Consider the following 15,678-nt stretch of genomic DNA (forward strand, 5'->3'; position numbering starts at 1 on the left):
AAGCAATACGCAAGCAGATTTAACACTTCCTAAGGACAAGACAGAGAGAGAGGGAAGGGGAAAGAGGCAAGATGGGAGGGAAGGGGAGTGGGAGGAGGAGGGAGGAGGGAGGAGGAAAGCGGAGGGAGGTTTTATAAGGAGCTGAAGTTTTAATCATGCAGAACACCTTGTGTTTACCGCCTATACATGTTTGTTCTGAAATTGTATCAGTGTGTGAATAATGGATATAAAATGAAATACCCACAAACAAAAAAAGCACAATTCACAGGTTAAAATGTAAAGAATCTTACTCTGATAATGCTTCTTTGGAGCCAATTTTATGCTTCCCGTGAAACACTTTAGGTCCCCACCTAAGTGGCCACCCTTCAGAGGAGCCATCGCTGAGCAAACTATCAGAAGTAGCCCTCCTGCTGTACCCTCCTCCCCACGGTATCACCGTTCATTTTTGCACCCAGTAAGTTTCCTTCCTAGCATATATCAAAGTCTATAGTTAGATAATTGTTATTAATTGCCTGTCTCTCCTATGAGACTGTAAAAGCCAAGAGGGCAGAGACCACATCTGCCTTGACCACCAATGTATCACCAGTGTGTAGAATAATCCATGCCACATATTCAGCATTCAATAAATGTTGAAAGGACGAAATACAATGCATGTAATGTGTCCTCCTCCTGCTTTATTATTTACCTAGAATATTTCTCTCTTGGTTCTCTGTTGCAGTTCCCATTTTGTTTTTATGATGCCTTGGGGTATCATGAGAACTGATATATGACTGAGGACCGTATAACAAACCCCATGATGTACACATGCACTATCTTTTATATCAATCACTGTATAAAATTCTAACTCATCATTCATGTTCAGAGAACTTGTAAAACACTATTACATGAAAGGATAAAGAAGAGGATTTAAATTTATTCTTAAATACCAAGAAAAAGTAACAAAGACTTCTAAGAACTAATGGTTAAGAATACAGAAAAATTATTTAGCACAAGAACGCTGATAATAGGTACACATTATCTGAGAAGTCAAAAGGCACTCACGTAAAACTAGTAAAGCCAATGTGTACGCAGGCAACATACATTTCTAAATTTGATGCACTGTTTTGGCTCAGAGTTGATCATTTCAGTTTTACCTAAGGCAACTCAGTCTCTCCTTTTTCATTAAAAAAAAAAAATCAGTAGTGTTCACTCAGAACTATAAGTCTGTCTCACTTTTGCTGAGAGACAATAAAGATTGAGGGGAGGGGCATTTTATATGATTTCTTTTTGGAAAGTAGGTAAGATAGTGATGCCTTAGGCATGTATAGGTATATAGGTACAACCGGCCAGTTGAAGGTACTCCAGCCCAGATGACTCTGACCTATAGGAATATGGAATGGTTGTTTTGCATTATTGGTGCTTCTCATTATACTTTATCTATTTTTTCCCTTGCCTCCAACTAGACTGTAAGTACCTTAAAGACTCAGAGCATATTTACAATGGAACCAACATAGTAATAACCTTAGAAATGTAGTAATGTAGCTTCTCAGTAAACTCTTGATTTTAGTGAATCTTGTTTATGTCTATGAAATCAGAGATCTTAGGTATCACGACACACATAAAAAGGTAATTATGTGAGTGGATGGAGGTGTTACCTATCTCTATTGTAGTAATTATTTTGCAATATATGTGTATCAAATCATCACATTGTATATCTTAAATTTACATACATATCTCAATAAAACTGGAAAAGGGGGCTTATTAATCAATTAATATGCATATATTGAGCCAGTTTACTCATTAAAGAAATATACTTCTGGTAAATTTCCATTGTCATTTGGACAATATTCCACCAAACAAAATGGTATCACAAGCTAATGTGAAAAGCTGCTACTGCTGTTCAAATTATTCTATATAACATTTAAGAGAAAAAGCCAGGTTCAAAATTAAGATTGGCTAATTCCCAAGCACCAGAGACTAAAAAGGACATCAAAGCCAAAGCTCCGATATGGAGCTAAAGGGTAGGCCAAGAGGACTATGGAACTAAATACGAGCATAAAGACTAGGGATTTAATATCTGCCTAGAGAAGAAAATGTTATGTCACAAGCTTCTGGTATATCAGTAGCTGGAACTGAGCTCCTGGAGTAAGAAGAGGAGCTGAAAGAGTGGTCCCATCTGGAAAACCAGGTCTAGAAAAACTTCAGCCACTTGCTGAGGAGTGTGATGGGGAAAGAGGCTAACCATATTAAGCCCTAGAGAGAAAAGTGGGAGCCTTGTATTGAAAAATTAATATAAAAACTGACAAAACTTTGTAGAGGCAGAAAAACAGAAACTGTTCCATCTGGTACCCACTTCCATGACCCAGAGTATCTAGAACTTTTGAAGAAAGTTTCTGCTGAAAGTGAGCTCTCAAGTAATTACAAATTCTACAAACAAACCAATCACTAGGAGATGGTCAGTAGAAATAACAAAGGGGTAATCATACATTAGAGACTACAGATTTCAAAATAATCAGAGGAAATTTTTAAATAAATATGGTCAATAATCCAAGAAATGAAGAAAAGAATGGACACCATCAAACAATGGGGAAAAAGGATGGGTAAATTCGAAAAAAGAAACAAGCTGTATATGTAGCTAACTCCCATACTAAACTGAGCCTTTGGAGGGCAGAGATCCAATCTCATTCATCTTTATGTCACCTTGCAGTATCTAGCACAGAGTATTATGCACAGTAGACAATGTTGTTTTAACTGAATTATATCCTATGCCTACATTTTAATGCTACCAATCTTAAAAAGAAATGTTTGCCAGGAAACCTTTTTTTTTTTAACCTGCAACCAGAATGAAAAGTAAACACAAATTACAGTATCAAGAATGAGAGAAGAGACCTCACTACAGATTCTATAAATATTAAAAAGTATAAAAATGAATAACTTTATGTCAGTAAATTCCATAACTTAGAAGAGATGGACAATTTTCCTTAAAAATTCAAACTACTAAAGCTCACTCAAGAAGACATAGATAACTTGAATAGCCCTATATTTACTAAAGAAACTGAATTTGTGACTTAAACTTCTCACAAAGAAAACTCCAGGAAACCAGTCATAATGGTGGTTTTTAAATTCTATATCGTCATATTTGTATGAAAACATGATCAATGATGTTAAAGACATGGGAAATTCAGTCAAAATAAAACAATGATAGAATTTGTGCACATTGTAAGAATGAATGCTTTCTTACCTACTTCCATAATATTGGGCAAGAGATCACAAGAGAGTGAAAGATAGCAGAATAAGTCACCCCAGAATATGCCACTTTGACATAAGAATTATCTTGAGCGGAAAGAAATTAAAAAGGAGAGGGGGGAGGGTATAGAGCACATGCTTGGCATGCATGAAGTCCTGGGTTCAATCCTCAGTACCTCCATTTAAAAAAAAAAAAGGAGATAAGAGAAAAACTCTCCCCTATCTCCCTTCTCCCCCAACCCACTGTCCCCACAAACACAAGGAAAGGCAGGACGATTCTTGATCACTGGAGACAACTCTAGACACCCAGCAGCCTGGAGATAACTGAAGAATCTACATATCAAAGCTCTCTAAGTAGCTTTTATCTTCCACTAATTTTCCCCATGTATTTATTTATCTTTTCACAATTTGCTGTGCCTAGAAGCTCAAAGTCCTTTTCCTCTGTCTTGTCAAAATATATTGTTCCTTTTCTGGGATGCTATATAAGCCGAAGTTCTAACCACCCTTTTGAGTTACTCATCACTGAATACTCCCCTGTGGGTGCCAGATGCACGTTAATAAACTTCTGTTTGGTTTTCTCTTGTTAATCTGTCTTTTGTCAGTCCAATTTATAGAGTCCCAGTAGGAGAACTTAGGAGGGCAGAGAAAATAAAGCTGTTCCTCCCCTACCACAGGTACATTTAATGAAAAGAATTTGGCAAGGAGACTTTGAAATGCCAAATGTTAACTAATTTTTAAAAGATCCCTCATACTAGAAAAAAATGAATCCATTAGAAAAGTATTTAAAGAAAATGTTAATTATTAGAAAAATACGGACTCATATTTTCTTTCTAAACATAATTATTGTGTATTAAACATAACTTACTGATAATAAGACAAGTCAAACAAAGTTGGTACTTTAAGATTAGTTATAGCCAGTAGTAAAATGCATATCAATACACACAGAACATATGCCTAAATTATGTACTCGCATTATAGGCACATGAACCTGCTGTCTATGCTGTATACTGTTTCCCCTTCACTATGTTACGTTTTTTGTTACAAGAAAGAGTAAGTTGTTAGCCTGTGACTTAACTTTTACTAATGCCTGTGCTATTTGTGTTACAATCTTGTTAAATTTTTGCTCTTTGCTCTTTTAATACCAAGATACCTGAGGCATGAATTCTGCTGGTTACTTTGGTAGTCCTATTTTCACTGGCCTAAGTCTGTAAAAGGTTTATTTATTAGTACCATGGAGAATAGATAACCTTTCTGGTAGAAGGATTTAGTCTTAAAGATTCACTGTCTTGAGAAATTTTTACCTGTGAGTCTTGGTGTTTTACTGACCTCTCACTGATTTGCAGTATTCCTATCACAAATTCTAATCATAAGCTACTAAAGAATCAGAAAGAGACGATGAATCCTGGTAGAGGAAAATACCCATAATGGGCTGGTGAGAGGGAAATATGGCAGAACGAAAAAGCCAAGAGAAACTGAGCAGTGCAAACTGGTAGATTATCTATATGTTCATGGGTAAATGAGATGGTAAGGAGGGGAGAGGTAAGAAGAAGAGGGGCTAAAAAGAAAACAAGGCATCTACACAAAAATCAGAAGTGAGGCTGACCTCATTTTGTTACCAGAGAGCAAGTTCTGATCTCCTCACAGAAAGATTTCAGAGACGGGACATGGAGTCAAGACAGTGAAGTGAGGACTTATCAAGTGACAGGACGCTCTCACGGGGAAAGCCTGGCAGACTCAGGTGAACAGCTGTGCTGAGCTTCTTTGGCAAGCTGGTTATATGGGGTATAAAAATGGGCGGAATATCCACTGGGGAGGGACAGGTTTGGGGTCATATTCACTGATTTCCATCCCAACTCCACCTTCCTGAGGGAAAGAACGATTTTTGTCCTTATTTACTCTTGATTGGAAGTGTCATGGTATCAGTGCATGATGGGTACTTCTTCTCTGCAAGGCTAACTGTATCGTAATGAGAGTATAATGAGGATCAATGTCTACTGGAAGTCAAATCTTTAACCATCTTGGGCCTAGTTGGTTCTAATCAGTTTACATCCTATCCTCAATGACTGTGTCATTCTTTTAATGCTTGTGCCCTGCCCCCTTCCCTCCTGTGTCAAATTTAAGACCATCATGATGATAATCTAAGTTGGAGAGGAAACACATACATAACCTGAAAAAGCCAATATAACTTGACCTCAAAACCCCCTTGGCTGAGACTGCTTCATCTCTAAAGTCAAAAGGAAGGAAATATACATACTCACTGAGCATTTCCTCTTTGCCAGACACGTTGCTGGGCACCGAGCCCTGCTCTGACCTAGCTCTGGTGCACCTTTCCAGTCTCATTTTATACCGCTCTCCCCTTTCTCCACTATTTTCTATCAGGTCCTAGAACATGTTAAACTCTTTCTGCCTTGGGTCCACTGTCTTTGTTATTTCCTTCATCTGGAAATCCTAAATGCCACATCCTCGGAGAATATTCATCAAGCAATCTGACCTAAAACAGGAGCACTTGTCATTTCTTTCCATAGCACTTATAATTCATAAATATGTATTTATATATCTGTTTGTTTGTCCTCTGTATCTCCCACTAGACTATAAGTTCCATGAGGGCAGGGACTATATATTTTCCTAGCTCACCACCACATCCCCAAGCACACTACATGAAGTATAGCAAATGCTCAATAAATATTTGTTGAACAAATAAAATAAATTTTTGCAATAATAACTCATTCAATGTTTGTAACAACATTGTGAAGTATTACCTACATCTTAAGGAAGAGAAAAGTAAGGCTCATAAAGGTGGCATATCTTGCCTAAAATCACTATATAATTAGAAAGCAGACTTCTGATTCAAACTCAGGTTTTTCTGATCACAGAACTCTTTATATTAAATAATATCATATTCCTATGGTGAATGCTTACCCACTCAAAAAATAAAAAACCTTAAAAGGAGAAATGCTGTTTGTAACAAAATTTCCTCCTTACCACATTCCTCAAGTTAATAAGAATTCAAAGGAAATGATCATTCCACTGGGTGCAAGTGTATTAATTTTTAAAATTCTTTTCCATTTATATGACAATCATCAATAGCAACCATACCAACAGAATTTGAGTATTTGCTAAGCATCTCTATGTAATCAAATATATAATAAATTCTATATTTTAAATATTTTTTTCAATCAACTAGGAATTGTTAACATTTGGAGATGCAGTAACCAGGGTATCGTGAAAATGTCTAAAAGCATACAAGACCAGGATTCTGACCAAACTCTAGCTGTTAACAGGTTTCATCAGATTTTAATTCTAAAGTAAGGTTAAATCATGAAACAGATTTCAAAATCTGCAAATACAGGTGATAAGTTAAATGTCACTAGACCCATATAGTGGAATACTGTGCAGCTAGGAAAATTATGCATTAGAAAAATATTTGATGATAAGTTTTGGAAAAAAAAACATATAGTGATTCAGCTTATGATACCAATTTTACAATATATGTATCTGTGTGTATGCAGGATAAAATAATTTGAAGGATACACACCAACATCTAACCAGTGGTTATCCCTCATTTGAGGGATTAAGCGTGGTTATTCTTTATTATTTTTATGTCTTTTTCTATTTGTACTAATTCTATATTTTAGCTTTCCTAACCAGTGAATTTTATAGCCAGAAAAATGAGATTAATTCAAAAGAAATACATTTTTATTTTTGAAACATCTGTGAGGTATCCATGTATGTGGCTATGCATATACATAAAATCTCAAACTGTCAGTTTAACCTTTCAGTCCCCGTGGCTTTCACTGATCTTTGAACAGAATTAACCAGTTGTTTGGCTGTCATGGTAATACATCCTGGAGTACTTTTAGAAGCCATTACTCAGTTGGTAACAAGAAGCGTTTTGGCTCATGGCTCCAAGACAAGTTCAGGGTTTCTTGGCTACAAGGACCAATTAGATTGAGAAAAGTTTTCTTTAACTCTGTTAATCAGTTATACTGACAGGACCAACATTTGTCAGATAGTTTCTGTAATTAAGGGACCGTAATACACAATTCCATTAAAATATTTCATGGCATAAAAAGTATTATATGTTAATTTGAATGTTTACTACATATTTCATCACACTTGCACTCACCACCACCACAAGTTAAAAATGCATACGCCAACCTTCAGCCCAGGGTGACTTCTAAGGTAGAGTTATGAACCCCAACTGAAATAGTGGGGTTGTAATGGAAATGCTGACAACCTTAACTATAGCGGCATGAACAACACTGACTATAATAAAATCCTTGTTCAGATATAACTCACATAAAAAGTAAAAGCCAAGGGCTGTGAGCAGCTCAGTACATTTAAGCCATTTTTCAACACATTCGAAATCCATATACTTCTGTATTCCTTTCAAAGCAATACCTGATGCCTTCTCAGACTTCTGGGTTTTGTTTCTAAAAATCTGTATACACTAATATCTCATATGACTCCCTGTGAAACATTTTTCCCCTTTATCTTCAGCTGGTGAGAGCACTAAGGAAACTTTTAGGAAATAAATGTTATTTTTGTCTTGCCTTGCTTTTGCATTTTCAATATCCCAGGGAATGGACTTGTGCGGTGAATTCAGGGAGATAAAAAGCGCCCAACAAATTCTGATTTGCAAAGTCTGTTAAAGTGACTCTGCTTTAAAATCGTCCGTGTAAAACCAAAGAGGAGAATATGGTTGCACAAGAGTTTAATTAGCACTTCACTGCCCCTCCACCCCTGCCCCCGGAATGTCAAAGGAGTGGTTTCTCTTTTCTTTCATGCTAATAATGATGATGATAATAATAATAATTTTAAAAAGCAGAAGAAATCAATTACATGAGTCAAAAAGCTCTGGCAAAAGCAGCAGTGACAGTCACTGTTTATTTTTTAATTAAGGTGTTACAGTACTCTGAGCACTCACAGCTGCAAGCAGACCACACACTGGGATAGCTGGCCAGAAGCACTGTCAAAGGGAACACTGACAAGCGACAGCGTTGCTGCTCTTGTCTGTAGACAATCCCTCAAGTCTAGCTGGCACGAACGTTGAGTTTAAGAATCTGGAGAACGACCGAGGATTGATTTAGCTCATATTAACAATTTCTAGCAGAATTCAGAAACTACTTAACGGCAAATCTCTTTGATTTCTCCAATCTCGTATAGTTGCTTATAATTTAAACATTGTAACATTGCAATGCGAGTATGGTCCTAAACATTATCCTGCAAGTAGCCTCATTAATCACAATCATTTCCCATTGTTTTAACACTGTGGAAGACCACAGTAAGGCACAGAATGAAGATGATTAAATGATTCTGGTTGTTAGAGAGACAAGAAAAAAAAAAGGCTGTTTATAGATATGTGTTTCTTTTCTTATATAAGAAATTGAGAATGTGATTTACTTCATCTAAGACTGTGTTTAGAGAGAGAGGCGATTCTGCCATGATTGAAACCCATAGCAAATTAAATTATATTTTGCAAAATATCTGAACTTCGAAAGCTTTTAACATCACAGTAAGGCTCAGCATATACTTTTACTACTTTAAATGGCAGTAAATCTTAATGAAAGAATTAGTTTTAAGACTAGAAATACAGCTAAAACACAAAATGCAAATATGCTAATTGTTTGACCCTGCTATACACTTGTTCTGAAATGTGATCAGACAGAATAAATACTTCTTTTCTTTATAAGTCCTTCCAAACTTAATTGATGACACTGAATCTGAAATTACAGCTAACACGAGAACTTTTTTTTTAGTTTGGTTTTTTTTTTGGCGGGGGCGTAGTAATTAGGTTTTATTTATTTACTTTCTTAATGGAGGGACTGGGGATTGAACCCACGACCCAGTATATGCTAAGCACACACTCTAACACTGAGCTCTACCCTCCCCTCTTCTTTGGAGTGTTAGTGGTATGACGCTGCTGATGCTAGAAGTGAAATCCATTCAGGGGATCATGTATGTTTAAAAAAAAAACTGATGTGGGTAATTTCAAATTCTTACATATGTTGTTTGGATAGTATCTTCGTAGAAATATTATTTTAACTGTTTCTGCAATCTGTCTCCCCATTATTCGATTCTTCGTCTACTGCTCATGTCGCATTCCAAATCCAATAGATTTTTAAGTCCTGCATTTTTTCTAAAATCTTTCCTTTCTAGGCTCACTACTATGGCTCCTTTGCTACTGAAAAGGGAGATTCCAGATCATGGAGGACGTGATATTATTATAAGATTTGACTGCAGAATGAAAGAGCTGAAATTATGTTTGTAAATCATTTTTTAAAAATCCTCAAGGCTAAGAACTATGTTTCTTTCTGGGTATTAATTCCATGTCTATTAGTTTACTTCTTAAAGATATGACCACCTGGAGACTGCAGTAACCTACACTGCTGTTTTGGCAAAACATTCACTAAGAGAGAAAAATTAAAATGTCACTGATCACATTTGTATAATCCTCTCTAGGAGAAGACAATATAAACCAGATAACACTTCTAGTGCCAGATCGAATGTAACTCAAGATTAGTTAGTTGGTTTTCTACATGCAGATAGAGTTTACTAGGCACATACTTGAATTTCACTTTCCTGGGCTTTCTTTTGGTAAACAGTATTTCTCAAGTAAAGCAGTTAGCTGGGCTGCCGTTTGGCTTACAGTTTTCAAGAAGAACAAATGGCTATCTTCCCTGTTAGCAATGCACACTTTTGCATATTGCAATGCACATAGTTTGCACCCCACCACATGGCAATGGTGTCAGGTCTTGGAAGATGTTACTCTCATCTTTACCACAAACCCTTGCTTACTATCTGCTTGATCTGTACCTGGGTTTAAACTGCATCCATTTCCTGAAATTACCTGCCTGCTTTAATTCCCAGAATGATTATATTTCAGTGAATGCAAATATAATAAAAACACAGACACACACATCAGTCTTCCCTTTTAAAAAAGCTGCTGGTTACAAGTAGGTATTTTGAGTAAGTGTTGAAGGGATTTTTAATGTTTAAAAATATGGTGAGGAGTTGAAACCATACAACTCTTAGAAGAAAAGACGAGAAAAGCTCCTTGACATTGGTCTTGGTGGTAATTTTTTGGATTTGATACCAAAAGCACAGGCAACAATAACAAAAAAATAAACAAGCAGTGCTCGCTGCAGTAGCACATAGACTAAAATTGGAAGGATACAGAGAAGACTAGCATGGCCCCTGTGCAAGGATGACAAGCAAATTCGTGAAGCGTTCTGTATTTTCGGTTGGGTGGGAGTGGGAGGGGCGGGATAAAATAGGAGTTTGGGATCTGCAGATACTAATTACTATATATAAAACAGATAAACAACAAGAACCTACTGTACAGCACAGGGAACTATATTCAATATCTTAATCTCCGAATAACTTAACAATAGCCAATAACAGAAAGGAATAGGAAAAAGAATATATATGTATAACTGAATCACTATGTTGGACACCATAAACTAATACAACATTGTAAACCAACTACAATTAAAAAACTAAAAATAAATAAGTAAATAAACAAGCAGAATTACATTAAAACTAAAAAGCTTCTGCACAGGAAACAATCAACAAAATGAAAAGGCAACTCACAAAATAGGAAAAAGTGTAAGCGATGTGTCTGATAAGAGGTTCACATCTAAAATATATAAGAAACTCATATAATAGCAAAAAAAACAAACAACCCAATTAAAAAATGGGCAAAGGACATGAAAAGACATTTTTCCAAAAAAGACACGCCAATAGCCAATAGGTATGTAAAAAGGTGATCAACATCAGTAATCATCAGGGAAATACAAAGCAAAACCACGATGAGATTATCACCTTATACCTGCTAGGATGAGTATTATAAAGAAGTCAAAAGATAGCAGGTGTTGGCAAGGATGTGAAGAAAGGGGAACTCTTGTACACTGTTGGTGGGAATGTAAAATGGTACAGCTACTGTGGAAAAACAGTATGGAGGTTCCTCAAAAAATTTTAAAAATAACTACTATAGGATCCACTAATCCCACTTCTGGGTATATATCCAAAGGACATGAAATCAGTATCTTATAGAGATATCTGCACCCCTGTGTTCACTGCAGCATTATTCACAGCAGGCAAGACATGGAAACAACCTAAGTGTCCACTGACAGCTGAATGTATAAATTGTGTACGTATACACACACACGCACACACACATGCTCTCTCTTTAGTGCTATGACCTCAATTATTTTTCATTTCACATATATGTGATATCTGTCTGTCTGGCTGGCTTTTTAACTCCCAGGTTCACCCATGTTGTTGCAAATGGCAGGACTTCCTTCTCTTGTAAGGCTGAATAATATTCCATTTTTAGTTATATGTGAAATGAAAGAAAAATTGAACTCATAGTATCAGAGAATAGATTGACGGTTATCAGAGGCTAGGGGGTGAGAAAAGGTTGGGGAAAAGGGGAGATTTTGATCAAAGGGTACAAACTTCCGGTCGTAAGATGAATAAGCTCTGGAGACCTACTACACAGTATGGTGACTATAGTTAACAATAATGTATACTCAAAATTTGCTAAAAGAGTGGATCTCAAGTGTTCTCACCACACACACACAAACAGTAACTACGTGAGATTATGGATTGTTAATTAGTGTTAATTATGGTATTCACTTCACAATACATCAAATTATCAAAACATCACATTGTACAACATAAATATACACAATTTTTATTTGTTCATCAGACCTTAATAAAAAAATATGGTGAAGAGCACATGGTGGTGAAGTCTTGAAACCACAAAAATGGTCTCCATTTTCCTCAAGCATTTTTGCTAAGAATTTCAATATGCTCAGAGCTCTGATTAGAAGACACAGGAATCAACGATTTACAAAATAAATAAAACTAATCATACATGTTGAAAAACACTAGACTTTCTAGGTGATAAATCTTATTGCATTTGCAGATCCTCTAAACCCCAGAACACTGCATACTATTTCATGTGTGTTAATCTCCAAATAACTACCTACAATCGTCCCCTGGTATACATGTCATGATTCCAGGATCCCCCACGGATACCAAAATCCATGGATGCTCAAGTCCCTTATATAAAATGGCATAGTACAGTCAGCCTTCATACCCATGGGCTCTACATCTGCAGATTCAACCAGCCGCAGACTGAAAATCATTGATTATGCAGATGTAGAACCCATGGATTCTGAGGGCCAATTGTACAGAGTTTTGTGATGAACAAGAGTTTATCAGGGCTCATACATATCTACGTGTGCATGCATGTGTGTGTGTGTGTGTGTGTGATTTTCTGCATGTGTGTATGTGACATTAGTAATTTTTTTCTTTAAAACAAAGGCTCCTTCATAGATAATACAAATGATACATTATGTGCAGAACAGAACAACATCTGGTGCACTGGTTTAATAGAGCATATCTAAAAGTTGTACTTATCATTATTCTTTTACAGTTTCAATCAAATTAAATTATTTTACATGCTGGAAATTCCTAAGGCACTTTTATGCCACTTAAACGGGTGTCCTTCTAATTCAATCAAAAATACCCTATCGTTACGTGGGATCCCTAGTCTCAGGGTTCAATATTTCAGCCTCTTCTCTCTACTCTCACTCTCCTGGTGATCTTACCCATTCACATGGATTTAAATATTATCTATGTGCTGATCGCTTTCAAATGTCAATCTCTAGTCCCAATATCTCCCTGAAGTCCAGGCTCTCATATCCAACTGCCTACCGGACGCTTCTATTTTGATATCTAATAGGTATCTAAAACTTATTACGACCCAAACTGAACTCCGGATATTTGCAACTTCCAAACCCAGTCCTTCTACAGTCAGTCTTCCCCATTTCAACTGATGGCAAATCCATCTTTTTTCATTTGCTCTGGTTGCAATGTTTGGAGTCACTGCTGAAGATTCATACTGTCCTACTCCTCATCCTATTTATAAACAAATTCAGATGGCTTAATCTTTAGAAAAATAGTAAGTCTACACTTCTCATAAGGTCCACCACTGACACTCTAATTGATGCCTAACATCCTTCCTCACTTGATCAACTTCAATGATCTGATCGCTCACTCCTCTTGCCATATTGCGATCCAGTTCTCCACTTGGCAGCCGGAATGATTCCTTTAAACGTAAGTCAGATCTCATTACTCCCACAGTCTCAACCTGCTAATCGTTTTTCATCCAACTCTAAATAAAAGCCCAAGTCCATTCCAGGGACTACAAGGTCATATATACACTTGCCTGTGGCCACACCTCCAATCTCTTTCCCTATCACTCTCCCCTCACTCACTGCCTCCCCTACTCTCCCTCAAATACATTATGCACTTAGAAGACTCATGGACTTCTGTACTTGCTCTTTCCATTGTGTGCACGGTCCTTGACTGAGTTATAAATATGGCTTGCTGCTTCAGTTTAATCAAATTGCTGGCCAAAGGTCACCTCCACAAGGACGCCTCCCTGACCACTATATGTAATACTATAGCACCCTCTGTCACTCTCTATTCTCTTACCTTGCTTTATTTTTCTTCATAACACTCATTGACTGAATGGAATTATACTGCATATTTCTCCGTTTCTCCCATGAAAATGAGACTATTCACTACTAGTGCCCAAAGGTTCAGAATGGGGCTAGGCACGTGATCAGTGCTCAATAATTATTTGTTCAGGAAATGAGTGAATAAATGAATGAACTGTATGACAAGTTATATCTGAAAATTATTTCATGATTATAAATAGAAATATATAGTCAATGCTCTTTATTCATGGATTCCATATTTGTGAATTTGCCTACTTGCAGAAATTTATCTGTAACTCCAATCAATACTTGCAGTGACTGTGCGGTCATTCACAGACATGCACACGTAGAGAATGGTGAAAAATCTGAGTTGTCTAAAGTGAACATTTCCAGCCGAGGTTCAACAAGGTGACATTCTGCCTTCTTGTTTCAGCTCACATAGTGAAAACAAGTGTCCTTCTGCAACCTATTCAGTGCCACGTTTTTCTATTTTTGTGCTTTTTGGGGGGTTTGGTTTTTAAAATGACCCCCAAACACAGTGTTGAAGTGCTGTCTAATGTTCCCAAGTGCAAGAAGGCTGCAATGTGCCTTACAGAGAAAATACATGTGTTAAATAGGTTTCATTCAGGCATGATAACGTTATAGTGCTGTTGCCTGTGAGTTTAATGTTCATGAATCAACTATATACATTAAATAAGGTATCTTTAAACATAAACACATTAACAAGGTTATGTATTGACCACTTGATGAAAATGGTATGACCAGAGGCTCGAAGAAATCTATCTCTGTATTTCCCGTAGGAGCAATGATTCAGTGTTCACTAATTCAGTGTTTATGATGACTTTACAGAACATAACAAATGCAAATAATAAAAATCAACTATATATACCGAAGAGAAAATACAGAAAAGACAAAAATATTACTGACAGCAAATATTGCCATTAAGTCTGTTAAGTATATTATGATTAATAATATTTGGATCTTATTACATATTATTTTATTTAAATTTACTATATTATTTGTATTCACCATGTCATTAAAGTTCATTGAATGCTTGATTTTATTCACAATATATCACATTACGTGTATATTCTATGATTCATTTTATTACTTCTCTTAATTCTTAGCTCTTTGGGATATTTCCAGTTATTCACTGTTATAAATAATGTTACAAATGAAATTCTTGTGCATAAATATTGGTACCCATTTCCGATCATCTTCTTAGGACAAATTAAATATTTGCAATTAGTTTAAGGCTCTTGATACATTTTGCTTTCTGAAAAGTTGAAGTCATCTTGATCTTGGACCATTTACTCAAAACTATCTCCCCTACACCACCTATGTCAGCACTGAGTATATGACTGTTTTTAATCTTTGTCAGTTCAATAGCTGAAAACTTGTAAATTATTATTTTATGTGCATTTCTTCCATTACTTATGAGGTCGAACATTGTTGGTATGTTTGTCTTCTGAGATGGATGGCACATGTATTAGAATCGTTTCCAATGAGTTTCTAAGTTGGACTACCAACTGAGGTCATTAATAGACGTGTATGAGATAATTCATTTTCTTTGGAAGAACTCCTATTCAATGTGGTTTCTAATCATAAAAGATACATGAATAAACTGCCAAGTTAATTTAAAGTATGCCCAAACTTCCATGGAATAGATAACTGAAGAAAAGTGACATATTTAAAACAAGGGATACGAATGTGCAACTCAGGGTCTGCAAGTCATTATTAGAGTTAAATAAACAAATGTTTAGGTGGTGATCCGTATTGCTCAAGAAGGGTGGGCCATGGAGATAGTTATTCTTTGTTCATCACCACAGGGAATGTTACCATTTTCTGTGAACATGTAGAAGGAAAAATTAATTGAATGAAATTCTAAATCCTGACACTATCATTTTATATATTTAACAGTTCAGTGCAGTTTAAAGGA

The 15,678-nt window shown here is 36.2% G+C and overlaps 1 protein-coding gene and 1 non-coding gene across 4 annotated transcripts in view; one reads left to right on the forward strand and one right to left on the reverse strand.

Annotated features, from left to right (window-relative positions):
- The window catches only part of DIAPH2 (diaphanous related formin 2), a 798,971-nt gene that overhangs the window by 362,005 nt on the left and 421,288 nt on the right, over window positions 1-15,678 (reverse strand). The window lies entirely within an intron of this gene.
- LOC116151146 (U6 spliceosomal RNA) lies at window positions 10,361-10,467 on the forward strand. Its single transcript, XR_004134922.1, has one exon. It is a non-coding gene; the product is annotated as a U6 spliceosomal RNA (small nuclear RNA).

Source organism: Camelus dromedarius, chromosome X (assembly GCF_036321535.1).
Source record: "Camelus dromedarius isolate mCamDro1 chromosome X, mCamDro1.pat, whole genome shotgun sequence".
Lineage (NCBI taxonomy): Eukaryota > Metazoa > Chordata > Mammalia > Artiodactyla > Camelidae > Camelus > Camelus dromedarius.